At 51.8% G+C, this 17,967-nt stretch overlaps 1 long non-coding RNA gene across 11 annotated transcripts in view; it reads right to left on the bottom strand.

The window, feature by feature from the left end:
- Positions 1-211: 211 nt before the first annotated feature.
- LOC141425867 (uncharacterized) overlaps positions 212-17,967 on the bottom strand; it is a 99,836-nt gene continuing 82,080 nt past the window's right edge. For 7 of the 11 annotated variants that reach the window (XR_012451045.1, XR_012451044.1, XR_012451053.1 and 4 more), the window contains one exon: positions 212-3,788. This is a non-coding gene — a long non-coding RNA (uncharacterized lncRNA). Of the gene's footprint in view, positions 3,789-5,912; positions 6,072-6,161; positions 6,287-17,967 lie in introns of all 11 variants that reach the window. The other 4 variants (XR_012451046.1, XR_012451049.1, XR_012451054.1 and 1 more) reach the window with 2 other exon arrangements.

The raw sequence follows: 17,967 nt of genomic DNA, 5'->3' as shown, positions 1-17,967 counted from the left end.
TGAAATTTTACTTTCCACATCCAACAAGAAACTCTTCCTGCACCAGCTACTAGATCTGCATTGAGCATTTATTTTTTTTTCTTTTTTTTTTCTTTTTTCTTTTATTATTCATATGTGCATACAAGGCTTGGGTCATTTCTCCCCCCTGCCCCCACCCCCTCCCTTACCACACACTCCGCCCCCTCCCTCTCCCCCCTCCTCAATACCCAGCAGAAACTATTTTGCCCTTATCTCTAATTTTGTTGTAGAGAGAGTATAAGCAATAATAGGAAGGAACAAGGGGTTTTGCTGGTTGAGATAAGGATAGCTATACAGGGCATTGACTCACATTAATTTCCTGTGAGTGTGTGTTACCTTCTAGGTTAATTCTTTTTGATCTAACCTTTTCTCTAGTTCCTGTTCCCCTTTTCCTATTGGCCTCAGTTGCTTTAAGGTATCTGCTTTAGTTTCTCTGCGTTAAGGTCAACAAACGCTAGCTAGTTTTTTAGGTGTCTTACCTATCCTCACCCCTCCCTTGTGTGCTCTCGCTTTTATCATGTGCTCATAGTCCAATCCCCTTGTTGTGTTTGCCCTTGATCTAATGTCCGCATATGAGGGAGAACATACGATTTTTGGTTTTTTGAGCCAGGCTAACCTCACTCAGAATGATGTTCTCCAATTCCATCCATTTACCAGCGAATGATAACATTTCGTTCTTCTTCATGGCTGCATAAAATTCCATTGTGTATAGATACCACATTTTCTTAATCCATTCGTCAGTGGTGGGGCATCTTGGCTGTTTCCATAACTTGGCTATTGTGAATAGTGCCGCAATAAACATGGATGTGCAGGTGCCTCTGGAGTAACAGTCTTTTGGGTATATCCCCAAGAGTGGTATTACTGGATCAAATGGTAGATCGATGTCCAGCTTTTTAAGTAGACTCCAAATTTTTTTCCAGAGTGGTTGTACTAGTCTACATTCCCACCAACAGTGTAAGAGGGTTCCTTTTTCCCCGCATCCTCGCCAACACCTGTTGTTGGTGGTGTTGCTGATGATGGCTATTCTAACAGGGGTGAGGTGGAATCTTAGCGTGGTTTTAATTTGCATTTCCTTTATTGCTAGAGATGGTGAGCATTTTTTCATGTGTTTTCTGGCCATTTGTATTTCTTCTTTTGAGAAAGTTCTGTTTAGTTCACGTGCCCATTTCTTTATTGGTTCATTAGTTTTGGGAGAATTTAGTTTTTTAAGTTCCCTGTATATTCTGGTTATCAGTCCTTTGTCTGATGTATAGTTGGCAAATATTTTCTCCCACTCTGTGGGTGTTCTCTTCAGTTTAGAGACCATTTCTTTTGATGAACAGCAGCTTTTTAGTTTTATGAGGTCCCATTTGTCTATGCTATCTCTTAGTTGTTGTGCTGCTGGGGTTTCATTGAGAAAGTTCTTACCTATACCTACTAACTCCAGAGTATTTCCTAGTCTTTCTTGTATCAACTTAAGAGTTTGGGGTCTGATATTAAGATCCTTGATCCATTTTGAGTTAATCTTGGTATAGGGTGATATACATGGATCTAGTTTCAGTTTTTTGCAGACTGCTAACCAGTTTGCATTGAACATTTATGGTGGAGTCATAGTACATATGAATTTCACTTATATCATTCCAACTCCACTTTCTGGGTACTAAATAAAAAGAAAAGAATCTAAGTGGTAGAGTTGCTTTTCCTGCCTTTCCACTCAATGAGTGAGCTGACACAGGAGACAAAAAAAGAAAAAAATGCCTCTATTCCGTTCCTGTGCATCCTCACGGTGTGAGTGACTTGCCAACCATGTGAGAGACCAGCATTGTAAGGCTATGCTTCAATCTGAAATGGCCCTCAACCCTAGCCAATGGCTTGATCCAGTTCTCAACAAAGAAATGTCCCCTGGTTGCAATGCTGGGAGCTCTCTGAGAGATCACACTGCAAAGATGTTTTTGGGTGCTTTGAGGAATCATCAAAGCAGAATTGGTTTATTCAGGATTTGTCATCAGGAAGCCCTGAAACCTCACATAAACAGGTCCATGACTGAGGTGCAGGACTCGTGTTCTTTTCATCTGTATTTACTGAGCGTGTATGGCGTATAGCAAGCACGCTGACAAATCCTGGTAAATGCAGGTGCAGCCCAATCACAGAGCTGCCTGGAGTCCCAGGAAAGCCTATCCTCAAACGGGAGGCCTGAATGATTTAGAAAAGATTGACTTCATCATTCATCCTTCGTGCACCTATTCGTCCACACAAACACTTATTAAACACCATGCATGTTCTGTTCGAAGTCCCAAAGAGACACAACAAATGAGACCGAGCCTACAGTAGAGAAAGACATCCCATGATGGCCACAGGGCCCTGGGTTTGGCCCATGGCAGAGTAGCCTTCTGCACTTGGCTTTGGTATATCACTTAAGCGGCTAAGGTCTGTGTGTCTGATGAACACATCTCCATGTCTTAGAACCTGTGCATTATAGTTCAGAAGAAGCAATGTGGCTCTAAACTGCCGCTTGAGCCAGTGTGGAGGGAGATTCTGATCCCACGTTGTGTTCTGGGAACATGCGCCACTGAGGCATGGCCAGAGCTCATTCCAGGGGGCTCCCTGGAGGCATCCAGAGTGTTTCTTGCCCTAGCATCTGAGTGGGTGTGAGGAACTAGCTCCAGGTCCATGTTTATTCATGCTGTATACTCAGTTAGCTCCAAAGCAGCTGGAAGCCCAAGTTCAGAAGTAAAACTCAACCCAGGAGTCTTTTAAGAAATCCCTCTCCCAGTGGGAGTTTTTCTGGGAACAAAAGCAAACCCATTTAACTTATTATTGAAATTGATTATCCATTCTGCAAGACTCTCTGTTGTTTTGGCCCAGAAAGAAGAAGCCACATGACTGATTATGCCAAAGGGAAAATGGACCAGAACCAGAGGGGACTTTGCCCAGCGGGGACCTCCCACGCACAGTGACTCCCAGCCACCCTGTCACATGGAACTGAGGGCTTGGGCAGTCCAGGCAAACATGTGATGTAGTAGCTCAAAGTAGCCCCTGCAGCTGACACTGCCACCGTCACTGGGCCAGAGGACCCAGCTCACTTTCACTCACAGCCCTGTCTGGGTGCCACTCACATGCTGCACCAACGAGCTGGCACTGAGACCCAGGCAACGCCAAAATGGGCACATCAGGCCATTGTGTTGGCCAAGTTAATAAGCCACCAGACAGTTGCAGAGCACAGAGAAGAGGAACTGCAGGGAGATCCGGGGGAGTGGGGTGCACATCTGGAGCCTCTTGGACCAGTGGGGATGCTCCCACCGTCCCACAGGAGCCCACTATCCTGGAGATGAGCCCAGGCTGCATAGGGGACCCAGGAAGTGCTGAGTCCCACTCAGAGCTTCTGCTCAGGGAGGTTGAACTGGGGATGGCCCATCCCCAGTACATTGTAAGCGCCTTGATCTACCTGCTGCACTCTGTCCTCACAGAGCAGGCCAGTTCCAGGCAGGCCTTACTTAGGACATGCCTGAAACCCCTGTGTGCGCAGTTTAAAAGACAAACAGAAAGTCTTTGTTCCTTGATGTCCCACAGGAGACATCAGAAGAGCACAGTCACAGGACCCTGGGACTTGCAGACAAACATCTCCAGTGCCACCCTCTGCTCTTCCTGGCTGCAGAAACTCTGATGCAGCATTTCACTCATGGAGCCTCAAATCTCATCCATGAAGAAGATGGTACCACTGCACAGCCTCATTGTGGGGAGATGGGGAGGCCAAGCCCTGATGCTGCTGAGTCCCAGGTGTTCGCAAGAAGCTGGAAAAGAGAATTTCACATTACTTGTTGTGGCTTCTATCACTGTCCCCAAAGGTAAGTGACAGTTCCTCACCTCTCTGTCCCCACTGCTTGGCTCATAGTCTTACACCACGTGTGTTGAATAACCAAAGAAAGATGGCCCTCCTTGATCTCCGGCACAGGGAGTCCATCCTAACAGATGGAACCTGTGCTGTTGACCAAGGGGCTCAGCGTCAGCCAAACGCCCCACAGTCTATGGGGATGGAATGAAGACAGAGAGCCCGGGAACTGCCTCTCCATACCAAAAGGACCATCGTGATTTGGGAAGGTAGGTTCGTCACATTCTGGGTAGTTCCAGGGAAGAGGACCCAACACCAAGGAGAGTTTGTTTGGTCTCTAGTAAAGAAGTAACTTCTGGGCAGCTGGTCGAGGTGGGAGGAGGTCCCTGTGCGGGGAAGCACTGAAAGCAGACGATAGACAGTTGCAGGGAGGTGGATCTAAGGGTCATTATCCTAAATGAGATGAGAAAAAGTGTGGGGACACAAGGGAGGAAGGCCACTGAGGGTGTCAAGGTGTGGAGTGCACAGAGGCCCCTAAGAGCCCACCTCAGAAAGCCCTGGGGCACCACCATGTAAGGCTGGTTCCTAGGGAAGATTGACCGCCGCAGGCCAGAAAGTGCTCTGAGCAAACAAAATGCTGGGAGATGTGTGACCCTATGACAGGTCAGAAAATGGCTTTATCCAGTGGACCCATTTAGGGCAGAGCAGTGAGCACAGGCCGACACTGAGATCAGGTCAAAGGAGGCCAGGACAGCAGGCCCTACACCAATGGCCTCAATGAGAGATGGGCCGTAAGAAGGCCATGGCTGGTGAGGGTGGGTGGGGAGTGGGAAGACTCCTGCAGTGAGAGGAGTGAGGAGGAGTTGAAGCAAAGCAGAAGAGAGACATGGCCGGTTAGTACATAAACGCATCCAATTAATCACAGCACCACTTGGGAAAAATCAGGTTCCCAGCAGGAACCAGAACTGACTAGAGGTTGAACTGGAGAATTAATGAGAGAACTACTTACAGAAATGAGGGCAGGATGGAGGGCCACCCTGAAGATGGCCTCAGCCAGCCTGCTGTCTCTAGTCAGGTAGGGCCAGAGGGGAAACAGCAAGAGATGGGGCCACAGGAGAAAGCAGGGAACATTGGGGACCAACCACAGTGCCAGAGCGGCAGGAGACCCCACCTCCACCTGCTTCTGCCTTATCTCCTGCCAGAACTCCCCGTGGGCAGCATGGAGCAGGGTGCTACTTTGGGACCAGTCTCCTAGGGTAAAAGGAGAGCAGGGATGGATCTGGAGGTCAGATGTGGAGTCATCAGGTCACTGGCTCAACCGAGAAACATCAGAAATGTCAGGGCAACCCCAGAGGGAGGCTGCTGCCAGAGCAGAAACCAGAAGCACAACCCCTGGTTCCTGAGCTCAGGGCCCTCAATGAGCCTGAGTCCTTTCTTTACCCCTTCCTGAGATTTCAAGGCAAGACTTGTGAAAGGGGCTCCCCAAGGTTGCCATGACAATGGATATGGACTGTTTCCAACCAAACGCTGCCAGTGGGAGCTAGAGAAGGGGAAGTAGGAAGGGTAGTCCTATGGAGTCTCCAGGTCTGTGAGAGGTAGGCGTGGTTTTCTCAGGTTTGCATCTAGTTGGTGGCCTGGACAGAACATGGGGTCCTGGGGCAAAGGATTGTCCTCAGAATTACCTCTCAAGATCTTTGACTCTGAGTCTCCATCTGCCATCAGAAAACAGGGGAGTGAGTTCCACATGGAGCCTGCCTGAGGTCCCAGGGAGCAGAGAGAATGAGGCCTGCAGACAGATACTCTGACCTGTGGGCATGAGAGAGGGCCTGGGCCACAGCGCCTGCCCCTCAAGCTTCCCCCACAAAGACCACATCTCTGCTTCCAGCTTCTACCACTAGCATAAATTTAAGGCCCAGCAAAGAATAGTTTGCTGTATAAATGACTCAGACAGCATCCTCCGGCCCCTGGGTCTGTGAGGAATACCTGCAGGACACTACAGAACTCAAGAGTGGGCAGGGGAGGGGGAGGTGCCACACCGCCATCATTTCTCAGCAGCAGTACATCACAAAAAATGCAACTGCGGTACCTTGATTCTTTCTGTTTTCCTTGGTTCCTGAAATCCATCTGGTCTTAAACCTGCCTCCTCCTTTCAGTTCTTCAATGCTAATCTCCTCCTTCCTGGCTCTCTCTGCTCCTTCTCTGCCTTGTTTTCTCCACCTGTTGCTGCAGGTCCCTGGGCCTGTCCCTGGTAACAGGGACACAACGTCTGAGATAAAGGAAGGAGCATGACCTCCTTCCAGGGGAGTTAAAAGCCTCTGGTCGGGCCCTGTCCCACCTCTTCCTATAAGGCCCGGGTGTGACCCTCCTGTGGCTGGGCAGCCGACCGACCACAAGGCCCAGGACAGAAGATCAGAGTCTGGCAAGGATGCAGGAAACCACTTGTGTCTGGGCCTTGGTTACCTAAACCGGAAAAGGAACCTCATGTCAGGCAGATGAGATGAGACCACAGCCCTGGCTTCCATTCCCCACCTCTTCTCTTCCCACCAATGCCACAGGTCCCTACACATCCTTGAGACCCTCCTCTCATCCTCCTTGGTCCTGGGCAAGCCTGACAGGTGAGCGAGAAAGGGGCCTGTGTGGAGCACTGAGGATGACCTACTCTGGACTTTGTCATCTGCAGTCCACAGTTGCTGTAGGGTCACTGTTTTACTCTGTTTTGTGCTACTATAACAGAGTACCACAGACTGGGCAATTGGTAAAGACCCTCAGAGACCTACTTCCCACATTCTGGAGGCTGAGAAGTCCAAGATCAAGGACCACCTCTGAGGATGGCCTTCCTGCTATGTCACGACATGGTGGACTGCATCACATGGAAGCCAGAGAGGGCTGAATGTACTTCGATAGCACAGCAATCCCACCTCCCGTGACAGCGATGAGCCTCTCGTGAGGCAGAGCCCCTGGCCTGCTCGCCACCTCCCAGCACTGTTCATCAGGGATTGAGTGTGTCACATAAACAGGGGGACATATGCAAGCCATAGTAGTCAGTCAGTGTCCCATGGTGCACTGGGGCTCTCGATGGATGTGCTCGGCACCTGCCAGCCTCGGAGGTGGGGTGGGGGATGGGCTTTTGGGCTCATCCCACCTTCAAAGTGAAGTAGATATCACATTGCTCAGATCTCTGATTCAATCTCCCCTCAAGTCTCCTTCTCTCACACAAGAGAAAAGGATTCTTGTGACTCCATCGGGCCACCCAAACAACCCAGGACACTGACCTCATCTGAGGGTCCTTGATTACATCACATCTGAAAAGTCCCTGTTGCTAGGTAAGAAACACACTCACAGGCTCCCAGGATGCCCTTCCTCCATCCACCACTGGGGAGAAGGACGAGAAGCTTTCAGGCAGGTGGAGTGAAGTGCACAGGGGTGCCAGGCCTCACTTCCAGCTCTGCTCAGTCCCACCCACACCAGTAGCCTTCTTGTCCCTGTGATGGGAAGACCTTGAGGACCAGGGAGGAGCCAGGGGCAGAGTGGGCAAAGACACAGATAGGAGCACTTGCCTCTTCTCAGGCCCTGAGTGGGTGAAAGATCCAGAAGACACGTGTGAGATCACAGAGCCCAGCTCCCACCTGGAGCCCTGGGATCGCTGTCCATCCTGGAGGAAGCTCCAACAAATGTCTCTTCCTTCGCAGCCCCTGGCCACTCCTTCAGGCTTTAGTTCTAGCTCACCCTCTGTCACTCTGAATGCACACAAAGTAACCCTTGTTTCCCATGCCCCTAGCTGCACCCTTTTAAGTTGGGGCTCTGCCCTTCCCTTGCCTCTTACCCCTCTCTTCTCCCTCCTCCCTGCCTTCCATTCCAACTCCAGGGTTGAGCCCTGAGATGTGATTGCTTTGCAGAAAAAGAAAGTAAAATGCATCCCCTGTCCATCCTACCTCTGCTAAACAACACAAAAACCTCGCCAGGTGTTTTCTGAGAATGATTCTTCATAAATTGAGCTCTGCCTTTGCCAGCCTGGGGAAATATTTCTTTAATATGCCTAGCCATAATGGAGAATGCTGTTAATTACAGCCCAAAGACATAAAATACACCAGGTTAAGATGGTGAATTTGGAAGCCCCAGATAAGAAATCCAAACAGTATATGACACCTGGAGACAGAAGCCATCGTGAAGATACTGCAGACACATGCAGCCATCCATCACGTGTGCTCAGCTCCTCTGACCTTCACATTCATTCATGTGGCATCCTGCCTCAAGGTGAGCCTCGGCACCACCTTCCCTAGGAAGACCTGGCTCCCACATGCCCACTGACCACCAGAAAGTAGCTGAGCCCTTGCCAGCACCCCCTCCTGCTTTGCCACCCAAGCCTCAAACCTGCATTCTTCTCTCCCTGTCCTTATGCTTGGTGGTCCCCCACACCCCCGCTCAGCTTGGCCTGCCCCAATCTACCTGCATTCCTCCCTCCCTGCTGCCCCACAGCCCAAGTGCAGGTCCTCCTGCAAACACACAAACACACTACACACGCACTCACATAACCAAACACACACACCAAGCACCTCAGCACACACATATCGTCCACACACTGAACACCATCCATCTACACAAAATGTGTCAGACACACATGCAATGCACACACACACCCACATACGCACACGTGCTCTCACCATACACCACACATGTGATATTTGAGTCCTTAGGCCCACTGAGGCAGCAACTCTAGACAGAAGCTGGGTGGGGGCTGCAGGGAGTGACAAGGCACTGGCCCCTAGGATGGACCCTTCATGAGAAGCTGTCTACTGGGAGGAGGCGACTCACTGGAGTGCAGAGCTCCCACGAGCCTGGGTGGGGGTAGGTACTGCTGTCCCTTCACCTCTCTCTGTAAGCAGCAAAAGTGTGACCCTGTGCCAGGCTTTGGGACCTCCCATGAGCTCCTGGCCTGGCACCTCCCATGAGCTCCTGGCCTGGCACATGAGGCTCTCTGTGCGTGTCAGCTGGCATCACACACTGACTGACAGGGAACCAGGACTGGCGGTGACAGCAAAAGGGCAGGTAGGATGCTTGTTGTGGCCCCTGAGCCCTGCGAGCTTTTGCTTGGTTCTGGGCAGGCACTGCTGGACGACATATTGTCTCAAAGTGGCAGCATGAAGCCAAGCCATTTTGCTTGCTCTTAACTCTGCATGACAGGGACTTGGCCAGGCACAGAGGACACAGTTTGGCTCTGTCCCACCAAGCTGGGGCCTCAACTGAGGCTGAAGAGGCTGGAGGCAGAGAGCATGGGGCATGCTGTGCAGCTGGGGTCCTTGTTCTGGCCATCAGCCTGGCTTCCATTTCTTCCCCTCCATCAGCTGCTGTGGGCTTCCCACAGCATGGTGGTCTCAGGCTAGTCTGATTTTGCAAAGCACCAAGAGATCAAGGTCAAACTACCAGTTAATTTACAGACTGGGCCCAGGGCAGGTTCGGTGTCTTATCCACCACACCTCTCTGGGCAGAGCAGTTGAGGCCCTCCCAGATTCAGAGGGAGAGAGACAAGACCCCCAAGCCTTTGTGCTACCCATGCCTGGCCCCTTTCCAGTCCAGGGCACCCCATTCAGTAATAGGACTGGCACCTGCACCACTCCTTTGTCCAAGGAGAAAACAGCTAGCAGGTACTGAGCCCTGCTGCATGCACGCCAGGCTCCTGGCCACTGCATGGCCTGTTTCATCTCTGTTTGCTCCCTTGCGCCTCACAACCACACTTGGGCAGATGGAGTAGGGACCATGATTCTTATTTGATAGATGTGGGAATTTCATCCAAATTACAAAATCACAACATTTCAATGCACAGGCAACAAGTGGCCAGGGTGTACTGCATGATGTGGACCTTAAATCCCAGTCTGGCTGCTTCTAAGTCCAGAGCTTGCTTCTCAGACTCTAGCATGTTGTCACTTTCTGGGCTTCCCTGGCATCTGTCCTTCTTCTGCCTAAATGGGAGAAAGGGGTCTCCCCTCCTCTTCTTGCTTCTTTACTGCAGAGAAGCCCAAATAAACCAGGCTGTTAGACTGTGCTTGTGGAGCCCCTGCTGTCGGGCAGGGGAGACCTAAGATCTTTCATAATTGCTGGCTTCATTGTCCCCTCTCTCCCCAGGAGTAGGGGACAGATGCAGCCAGCCACGTTCACTTAGGTCCTGGAAAGTTGTTCATACATATGTGTTGAACACATGGGGGAGTTAATGGACATTTGATTGGGTCAGGAGTCAGTGGATGGAGCAGCCCCACTGCCCTTGAGGCCTGACCCTGGTTCTCCAGTAGATGGGGACACAGGACATCAAACTGCCCTCTCCCAGGAGTGGGGTGGATAGTAACCCCGTAAAAGCCATTGTCATGTCCCAGTGGATATGACCTCATTTGGAGAAATGGTCTACAAGGACGTTAGGAGCCTTGAGAGGAGACTATACTGGATTGTCCAGGTGGCCCTAGATCCCGTGACAAGTGTCCTTATCAGAGACAGAGAGGAGGAGACCCAGAACCAGAGGAGGAGTCCAGTGATGACAGAGGCAAAGATCAGAGTGACACATCCACAGCCCATCTTGACTAGACAGGTATGGGACAGATTCTCCAGAGAGCCCTGGGAGAGAGCTAGGCCCTGATGACACCTTGATGGAGGACCAGCAGCCTCGGGGGCTGTCAGGGAATACATTCCAGCTGTTGAAAGCCCCCCAGTCTGTGGTAAGTTATTACGGCAGTCCCAGGAGGCTGATAGACCACCTAACCTGCCCGGGGTCACGCAATGGTTGAGGCTGTCCCCAGGTGGAACCTGACCAGGCTGGGCCTAACCTGGAGCTAACCAAGCACCATGGCTCTGGGTGAGGCCTAGCACCCATCTTGCTGGATGTTTGACCTTGAGCAAGTCCCTTGACCTCTCTGACATGGAACATGGTGCCTTTTGAGTCCTAAACGCAATTAGGAGTTAAAGAGGCCAATACAGCCCCAGCAAGGAATCACAGCAGCCTCTGTAGCAGGGATTTTAAAATCAAACAGGGGAAGGGAGGGAAGCCGAGGCCATCCTGAGGGCAGCTGAGACACAAGACCAGCTCAACAGGCTGGAAGACGTCAATGACGTAAGGAAGCCAACGTCAATCAAGTGATCGAAGGAGTCAGCCAGTCTGCTTATATTGATAAGCGGCTCATTAATATGAAACTTTGGTCCATTTAGCATTTCTTATTGCCAATTAGCAGTAATGTCTCCTCCACACTTGAGAGGATTGCAAATTAATGGTATCTTTTTTCCGGGGATAAGTGTGGCAAAGCCTGGGACTTTCATGTGGTTGCTTGGAGCTGACCATGGGAGCACTGAGGCATCCCGCTCTCAGGGGCAGAGGCCCGGACGCCCCAAGCCCTTGGTAGGACAGCAGGTACAGCAAATCCCAAGATCCCCAAACACTGCACAAACATGGAGGCCCTGCACCCACGGGAGCATCACCCGCCTGAGCGGAGGCCCAGCCCGCCAGCGGCGCCCATCTCTCTCTCCCCGGGTGATTAATGACAGCGCGTTGTGTCACAAAGTAAACAATGGAATTGTGCTACCAAGAGTTATGGAGGAAATAAAGCCATCTCTCTCCTGGCCCAAACAGATAGCAGGAGCTGTGGCAGGGCATTAAGCATCCTTTGCAGGGCAGAAACACATCGATTTGTGTTTAGTGCATCAGGCTGCTTACGTGGTTGGGCATTGGAAAACCTGATCAGAAGAATGTAGCATTTGTTTTTGTAACTTGCCCCCTGCCGGGGATTCCTGGGACATGTCCCAGGCCTGAGAATGGTGTTGGTGACCATGCAGACTGGACAGGTTCAACCAGACCTAGGATCCAAACCCTGATGGCAGCCCCTAGATATAAGCCACTGCAGCTGAAGTCAGGTCGCCTCTAAGCCTCAGTTCTCCCACCTGTGAAATGGGTGCCAACTGATCTAAAGTCCTCAAGTAAAGATCAAAACAGTTCCACATCAACAGAGAGGCATGTCACACTCATGCCACAGGAAGCCCTGTCCAGAGCTTTGACCCTGACCTCTGCCTGTCCACCCAAGTCCCACATTCTGCTTGTGTGTGCTTTGTGAGTTCACGTGAGGACCGGTGTGTGCAAAGGGTAGGTGGATTCTGACATGCTTGAGTTGGTGGCACCTTGTCCATCCCTGATCATAAGAATCGGACTTTCAAGGGCCTCCTCATAGGTCCACCTTACTACAGGAATCCAGAACCCTTGGGGAAAGGGACTCTCCAGGGCTCATCTCTGACCCAGCCTGGGCAAAACAAAGTCTTGATAGATGAGTAGCCCAACACTTAACAAGTGAGTTGGTGTGCATGCTGCACACAAGCACCCGGCTGAATATGTCCACACACAGATGCACCTACTTGGCCAGGTCCATCTCCACCGTCATCAGTGGCACTGAGCCCAGGCTGGGCACATGCGGGTCTTGCTCCCCACAACTGCCTGAAACCCCTGCCCCCTCCTGCCCTGCTCCCTGTGCTTTGCCCCCACCTCCCTCACTCACTTCTCCCTGCCTGCACACTCAGGGTGAGCACCTTGAGCAGATTCCCGTGGCCTCAGGGAACCCCACAGCCCCACACCCCCAACATGTGCTTCTCCCTAAAGTCGCCTATTTCAGCATCTGCCACACTGCTGAGGAAACAGCAAGACAAGGATGACCGCTCTACCCAGCCAGTTCCTCACCTTTGACTTCAAGGAAACAGGGACTGTGTGAGTTCCCCAAAGCCACGTCACAAATGGCCACAAGCTCAGTGCTTTAAAGACACATATTGTTCTCGTCCATTTCTGGAGATCAGAAGGCCATAATCAGTGTCACCAAGCTAAAACCAAGGTGTCAGCAGGGCGGTTCCCTCCAGAGGCTCCAGGGAACCCATTTCCTGCCTGTGGCCTCTGAACTGGCCCTTGGCCTCTCCCTCCATCTTCCAAGCCCACAGTACAGGCCTCCTGGTCTCTCTGCTCCCGTTGTCCCCCTCCTGATCTGTCTGTTCCATTGTTTTCCTCTTGGCAGGACAGTGTGGCCACCTTAGGCCACTCAGTCATACGGGGCCATTGCCCCATCCCCCCAAAGTTGCCCTCACCATACAAAGTCACATTCACAGCTCCTGGGATTAGGATGTACACACCTTTGTCTGTTACTGTTCTTCAACAAGCCAAGAGGGTGGGGGTCCCTCATTCCTGCTGGTCAGAGCCCTTCCTGCCATTGATATCCAAAGCTACCTAGGGTTGCTGTGACCTACGACATGAGGTGAAGGAGCCCCAGAGGGAGGCCCAGCTGTGCACTCCTTTGCACAGCTGCTTGCTAAATGCAGGAGGCGGGATCTTGGCATGGCTCCCCTGCCTGTCCTTGACCTGGCCCCAGGCTCCATGTTCTGCACTCTGTGGACATTTCCAACCTTGCCTACCAGCCTCCGCCCCAGCACTGCTGCTCCCTGGGCATGCTGGGAGCTCCCATGTGTCCTGTCTCTAGGGCAAGCTCGCTCCATGGAGGTGAACTCATGTTTTACCTCCAAGACCCAGCCCCGGTGCTGCCCTCCAGGTCCAGGTCAGCAACTTCCCTGTCTGGCTTGGTCTCACCATCTTTCAAGTGCAGAGCCATTTGCCACAAGGAGGTTTGTTGGGTTTTTTGCTTTTGTTTTGTTTGGCAGTACTGGGCTTTGAACCTAGGGCCTCACACTTGCTAAGCAAATATTCGAGCACTTGAGACCTTCCACCAACCCTTTTTGTGATGGGTTTTTTTAGAGATGGGGTCTCATGAATTACTTATCCAGGCTGGCCTTGAACCTCAATCCTCCCGATCTCTTCCTAATGAGTAGCTAGGATTATAGGCCTGAGCCACCAGCACCCCGCATATTGTGTGTCTGTGTATCTCCCAGCTGTGAGCCTGGAGGGCAGGGAGCAGAGATGCCTACTCACCACTAGTACTGTGGCCTGGACTATGTGGGCCCTGGGTCCTGTGAGTAGGAGGCATGCAAAGATAGCACATGCATACAGAAGAAGCGGAAATTCTAAAATGCACCCGAAAGATGCCCCCCAAGTCCTCTGTGCCACCATCTGCAATGCACTATCACTGTAGGATTCATTTCTGCTGTATACACCACTGACCTTGAGATAGACCAGATGGGCCAGGTCTAATCAGGCGAACCCTAGAGAACACTGTGCTTTCTCTGGCTAGGTGCAGAAGGCAGAGAAGGATCAGACATATGAGGACTGGACAGGCCGCTTCTGGTCTGGAGATGGAGGAACCACGTGAGCAGGAAATGAGTAGGTGGCCCCTTAGAGCCCCCTTCTGAAGCCAGCAAAGAAACAGGACTTGAAATACACGGCTGCAAGGAGCCACTGAAGGACCATGAAGGCAAAGTTTCCCTTGGCCTCCAGCTATGGTCTCACCCAGCTCATGCCTGACTGCAGCCTGGTGGACCCCAGGAGAAGCCCAGTGGAGTTTCGTTGGGCTGGGAGCTGATGGATGTATGCTGTTCTGAACCATTTCCTGTGCAATAAGAGCCAACGGGACTTTCCCACGCACACGAGAGGTCCACCTATTAAAGAGCATCCCGAATTTGCTCATGAACACAGCCAAGTACACAGCACTCTTACACCTGAGCCTGTGTGCACATGCCTGGGACACTGGTGACCAGACTTGGGAGAGCAAAAGTTACAGCCTCAGCATGTCCAGTGCCCCTCCTAGGGCCCCCTCCCTGCCTACCCAGGTGAGAATCACAGACTTTGAGTCCTAAGAACACATAGTGTGAGACTGAGCCCTCTGAAGAATCCCACGGCCACTGAGCACCCACCTGACCTGAGGTCACCAAACGCTGTCCCCAGCCTTGGAGTCTGGAAAGGCCCTGGCTGCCCCACTGAGGTCAGAAGGCAGCACCCACAACAGACCTGGCCTGGCTCCTCCCAGTGGTCCCTTCCATCCCCATCCACCAGGCCACTGGCCTGACTGGGTGAGCACATGGTAGAGGTACATTTTGGGACTGGGATCAGCACCAAAGTCCTGTTCCTCTGAAGAATCCCACAGCCACTGAGCACCCACCTGACCTGAGGTCACCAAACGCTGTCCCCAGCCTTGGAGTCTGGAAAGGCCCTGTTCTGAATAGGGCAGCTGCAGCTTCCCTATGTGTGGCACTGAGCATCAGTCTGACAGCCTTGTGGAACCCTGGCCAGGCTGGACAGCAGTTCACACACATCAGACATCAACAGCCTGATGACAGTGACCCTCAGCTCCAGCCCTCCTCCATTGCTCCCCTCACCTCTGGAACTCAGAACCAGGCTCCTGGCAATGCACGTCTATGCTGCAATCCAGTCACATTCACAAGGAAGGTTCCTCGTCCTCTATCAACAGAGCCCATCAGGGACCTGGGAGGTAGGGGAGGGGCCGCTCACAGTCCCACTTTGCAACAAGGAAGCTGAAGCTGAAAAGTTCTGGCAGCTGTCTCAAGATACCACCAGTATTGGGCCCTGATGAGGTGCAGGTCCCCAGCCTCAACTTCCCAATCCATTTCCAGGACTTGGGTGCAGAGACCCTGCCTATACCATCCGTGTGTCCTTCCTGGCCCTTTCCTTTGCCCCTTGCCTGCCTGACTCCTGACCATTTGCACCTGGAGTTGAGGGCTCAGCTCCCAGGCTTGGGGTTCCCGAGCTCCAGATTCTCCAGCTCTTCACAGTCACAGCACTCACGCAGGCTTGGACCTGTCTCCAAAGCAGACCGAGAGCTGAGCTGTGGGGGCCAGGCCCTTCCTCTCCTTGCCCCTGTGCTCTCAGAGCTTGTGCAGTCACTCAGTCAGTGTCAAGGGGGTTGGCTACGTGCCTGGCACTAATCTGACATTTGCTGAGTGTGGCTGGAACCACAGGCATCTTTAAGGTGCCCTCAGAGGGTCGTTCTTTCCGCAGTTGTTGGAAGGCCTCAGACAAGGTCAGGAGCATGGTGCTCACTTCATGGCCAGTGTACCTCTTCTGTCCCTACAGCAACGCCCTGGACCCTGGGCAAGGGGGCAGAGCAAGTCCAGCATAGCTCTGTGGAAGGTTTGCATCATGGCTTGGGGAGGGAAGGGGCCACCCTAGCCAGAAGATCTGATTGGTTACAGCTGACACCATAGCCTGGGTGGCCTCAGCAGAAGCTCTCCAGAGAGGCTCTTGACCTTGGGGTTTGGAGCAAGAAGACGTGGTCAAATCCAGGCCCCAAAGGCCAGCTGAAAGGAAGCAAGCACATTTTCCCATTTCTGGGAAAAGCACAGGCTTCACCCACACTAACACCTGAGGAATCTGCCATTTCAAGGGTAAACTGAGTCTCCAGGTACTTGCCAGGTAAGCAGCCACAACTCAGTCCAAGTCCATCACCACTGAGGCTGGCAGTATATGGCATTTGTGTCACCATGAAATGTCGAACCCTTTCTGGTAAGGCTGGCCTCACTAGGGCCACTCTCCAAACCCACTCTCCCTCTGAGAACAAAAGTAGGCTCTGGATTGTTTCTGCTCTGTCCCTCTCCTTCTCAAACAGACACCTCAGCTCCAAGTAAGGGGGGCGGCCCTGGGGGCAAGGAGGAGACAGACAGGCCAGGATAAGATGAAGCGGCTTCAAGAATTGGGTTGGACATTGTGCCCACCAGTTTTGTTGGCAGTCTCAGCTAAAAGCTGCCCCCTAGACATTCCATCCAATTATTTAAATCCCAGCCTCTCTCCTCGCTATGAAGATTGGACAGGATTGGACATTTATTAGCTAACTGAATGGCTATAATAAGATAGCAAATCCAAAGGAGCAGAAAATTAAATGTTCTTGAGTTATCTTATTGAAATTTTCCTTCTACGACTTTTATTGGAGGCGACAGCGCCAGAATTTCAAAGATGCATTTTAAGAGACTTCTTTATGGGGTTACCCAGCAAAAGCTGAAACCATCAAAATGAAAGCAGCCAGTGAGCCATCGGGATGGACTACCTCTGGGCACAGCGGAAACACCAGCTCCCGGCACGGCTTGCGTTTGGCAGCTGATCTGGCCCTGCTTAACAGTCCCGGGGGAGCTCAGAGCAAATACCAGCGCCTGCATGATGGGTCTGTGGATGCAGACGCTGCATTTTATTGGGAGAGTTCACTACTTTATTCATTGAATTTTGATTACTTATTATCATAAGGAGATACATTGATTTCATAAGCAAGGCAGGAAGAATAAACCACAGAATGATGCAGCTGTCAGCTCACAGCTCAGGCTTCCTTCCAGAAAACAAGGTCTCTGCCGGAGCTCAGTGTTCATCCTGATGTAGACATATCGAAGTCATTAAGACGTCTGCAAGCTCCGGGGATGGAGGAGCCTGTTAGGAGCAGCTTGGCCCAGCCCTGCTAAGGAACCCGGCTCAGAGCCTACACAGGGCCTATCTGAGATCCACGCCAGACACTCCTTCTCTGGAGCAAAGCGGCTTCTCCAGAGGTGGGTGGGTGGTTCCTGCCATGCCCCCTCCACCCTCATCCAGGTCACTCTTTCTTGAAAATGTCACCCTATTCCTCACAATATTAAAAATAAGAATTTGTGCTCGGGTTTTATATTCTAAGAGAACTGCAAGATGACACAAAACAGGTCAGTGACATTGAAGGAACATAGGTAACATTTCTAGGTCTCCTAGAAGTGACAGGCATGACACATCCCACAGGCCACAAGGGGAAGCTCCAGAAGGTGTGAGGAGCAGAAAGGACTGGGGAAGACCTAGGACAGAGCGTTTTTGGGTTTTTGTGGGAAAGGCAGGGCAGGTAGCCTGGGATTGGCTGATTTGAATAACACTGCTGGAGCTGGGGGCATTGGAGCTGTGCCTATTTGTCTGGTACCTTGACCTGGGTAACTTGGGCAGAGGGACAGTGGCTTATTGTGTGAGGGGTAGAGGAAGGAGGTGGCTAGGGGCAGGGGCTTCCAACGGGCTGGTTTGTAGATGAGCGAGGGGTTCAAGACAACTTGCTGACCGTCTCTAGGAATCAGCCAGCCCTAGGGAGCAGTCTCTCCCCACCCAGCAAGGCCCTTCATCATGTCAAACCACCATAAATCACAGAAAATAAAGACTCTGTTAACATGCAATGTGACTTCCTTGCTCCCATAAGCAAGGAGGATCTATCTATTTGATGTAAAGAAAATATCCCAAAGCT

Source organism: Castor canadensis, chromosome 8 (genome assembly GCF_047511655.1).
Source record: "Castor canadensis chromosome 8, mCasCan1.hap1v2, whole genome shotgun sequence".
Taxonomy (NCBI): Eukaryota; Metazoa; Chordata; class Mammalia; order Rodentia; family Castoridae; genus Castor; species Castor canadensis.
Note: the sequence above shows the minus strand (reverse complement) of the source record. Positions and strands in the feature narration are given on the sequence as shown.